Source organism: Gossypium arboreum, chromosome 7 (assembly GCF_025698485.1).
Source record: "Gossypium arboreum isolate Shixiya-1 chromosome 7, ASM2569848v2, whole genome shotgun sequence".
Lineage (NCBI taxonomy): Eukaryota > Viridiplantae > Streptophyta > Magnoliopsida > Malvales > Malvaceae > Gossypium > Gossypium arboreum.
In genome coordinates this window covers 84,765,768-84,768,709 of record NC_069076.1, presented here as the reverse complement: position 1 = coordinate 84,768,709, position 2,942 = coordinate 84,765,768, and the positions used below count along the sequence as shown (strand labels likewise).

General features: G+C 34.3%; 1 long non-coding RNA gene across 1 annotated transcript; it reads right to left on the bottom strand.

Moving 5' to 3' along the window:
- Positions 1 to 990: 990 nt before the first annotated feature.
- Positions 991 to 2,596, bottom strand: LOC128295295 (uncharacterized). The gene is made up of 2 exons (XR_008285646.1): positions 2,511 to 2,596; positions 991 to 1,266 (listed from the first exon to the last, which is right to left on the bottom strand). It is a non-coding gene; the product is annotated as an uncharacterized LOC128295295 (long non-coding RNA).
- Positions 2,597 to 2,942: the final 346 nt, after the last annotated feature.

The following is a 2,942-nucleotide window of genomic DNA, read 5'->3' as shown; positions in this document are numbered from 1 at the left end:
TTTCGATTTAGTTCTAAACTTGTTCAAAAGTTTTCGTAAGCCCGACTAAGACTCAGTTTTGATTGTAGTGCATGTGTAACATGAAATTAACTTGTATTTATTGATTATTGAAAAATAATGAATAAACTACTTGCGAATGTTCATGTTTATTACTGTAGCATGCTATAGCTTGGGTCTGACAATCGGAACAGGTATAGGGTGTTTGTAACACCCCTAACCCGTATTCGTCACCGAAAGAGGGTTACAGAGCATTACAAAAACTTTCAGAACATTTACAAATGAATCATGTCAATCACTGTTCTTTTTCCGAGATTATTCATAATGTCCCTTAAATGGACCCTCGAGGCCCAATACTAGCATTAGAATCGAGTCACGACTTAATCCGAGACTCTAAGAATATTTCGTGAAATTTCAAAAAATTTCCAAGTTACAGGGGCACATGCTCGTGTGGTCTTAGGGACACGCCCATGTGACCCTAGGACACGCCCGTGCTACAGGCCGTATTCGACCCCGTGTAACTCTCTGGCTTGTGCACATGGCCATGCCACACACCCGTGTGCTAGGCCGTGCGGTTAATTAATTATTTTCGAAATTAGGTACAAGTTTCACATGGCCAAGACACACGCTCGGGTTCTAGGCCGTGTAGCACACACGGCTGAGACACAGGCCCGTGTCTCTGTCTGTGTGCTCCATTCTGAGCATTCTGTCTTCTCAAATTTAAGATGCAGGGGATATGCGGCCTAACCACATGCCCATGCATCAGGCCGTGTGTTACACACGGTCTAAACACACGCCCGTGTATCTGTCCGTGTGGACAAAATAAAGCCACTTCTAGTTTCATTTTTCACCTAAAATTTTTAGTAAATTCCTGCACCAACTTACATCCAATCACCAACCAATCCAAGCATTGAATTCAAGCAATTTATAACATCTAACATGATATATTGTTACATGCATTCATGCTTTTAATCTTACCTTTTATAAGCATACTTATTTAACCTTTCTCAATCAATCAATAATAAACACTTATGTTATCTCCATAAAATAAACTTAAATAAATATATATACATATACCAAAACATAATCATCACTAGCCATTCCAATGGATAGATTACAATAATCATTTACATTTACTTGCCAATATGGCCAATATAACCTATACATGCCATTTTAACCACAATTGATTTACCATATTGTACCGACATGGGCTGATGGATAGTGTGAGTGATCTCCGCCAAGCTTCCAATCCAACAAGCTTCCGATTTACTATAAAACAGGAAAATAAAAATAAGTAAGCATAAAATGCTTAATAAGTTCGTATAACATGGTACTTAATTTACCATTCATTCTATTTTGAGGTAACTATGTAAGGCATATTCAATTAATTTGACCTCAAGCCCTACACACATCCTCATTGCCCTTGTTAGTCATATATTCCATAATAACATCAAAACATATATGGGCTCAACAACAATCAAGTTTCCAAGCACATATGCTTTCCACAACATGAATTCAGTCAACATGCATAATTCATCTCATTATTACAAGTATAATTTCATACTAGTTCATTTCGAGTTCAGATCGTTTCATATCAGAACTTTACTCATATTACTCAGAATATCAAGGTCACGATTAGTACACTCAAGTTGTATAAGTCTATAATCAAGAATAAACATATATTCATCAAATAAAGTCCATATACAATTATCATCATCTCATGTTTTCATATATCATTTGTCATGCATCATTATTTCCTTGTACTTTTGACGGGTACGTGTAATAACTCATTTCTTATTAATATATTCTCATGTCAAGATTTTTACCCGTTGAATTTATCTGAAATATCGATGGTTACATAGGTAGTACACTCAAGGTGTACAAATCAGGATCCTTCCATTCATATTCAATGGTACCCATAAGGTACTATTTCAAAGAATACACTCTCGAGCCACACATATATACAACAGGATTACCAGTTCAGGCTAAATTCTTTTTATGACATATGCTCTAAAGAGCTTAATCTGGATTACCCGTCCGGGCTAAATCCAATCCATAACATATGCTCGAGAGGGCTTATATCAGGATTAACCATCTGGGCTAAATACTTTTAGAAATACGGTCAATAGGATTACTCTTCCGAGCTAAATCCCACCAGCAACAAATGCGGGACCTCATTCATTTCGAGAAATCACATTTATCCTTCGATTTTCATTTATTCAAACGGAATTTAACATTTTTCAAGTATTATTGGGCATGTGATTATTTAATACATCTATAATCATCCATATAATTCAAATGATCACATTCATATTCATTCCAAGCATAAAAGTAACATTTTCATCGTTTATCATTTATCATCTATCGGACATTATCATTTAATTTAAACATTTTTATTTATCGGGCTTGATCGGATATGTAATCATTTCACATATTTATCATATTTATACAATTTACATAAACACAATCAATGCAAGCATGTAAATAAACACAATTTAGTTACACGAACTTACCTTGACAAATGTTCGTGTACATAACATCTACAAATCTGAAATTTTCCTCTTTTCCCCATTCTAGTTCTGAATTTGGTCTATCCGGATCTATACGAGTAAATTTTACATCAATTTATCACATTTCATATTCAAGTAGACTCAAGTTACATCCTAGGCAAAATTATCATTTTGCCCCTAACTTTTCCATAAATTCTCATTTTGTCCCTAGGCTCGAAAAATGAAATTTATGCAATTTACTCTTATTCCAAGCCTAACCAAAGTTTCAACATAAAATTTACAGCACATATTTTCTAAAAATTTCAGAATTTTTCATCAATTTTCACAGCTTTACATTTAGTCCCTAAATCATGTTTTCATCAAAAATCACTTTGTAAAAATTGTTTATCTATCAACAACCTTTCATTTTCTACCATAAATTTCTAATTTTCAGCA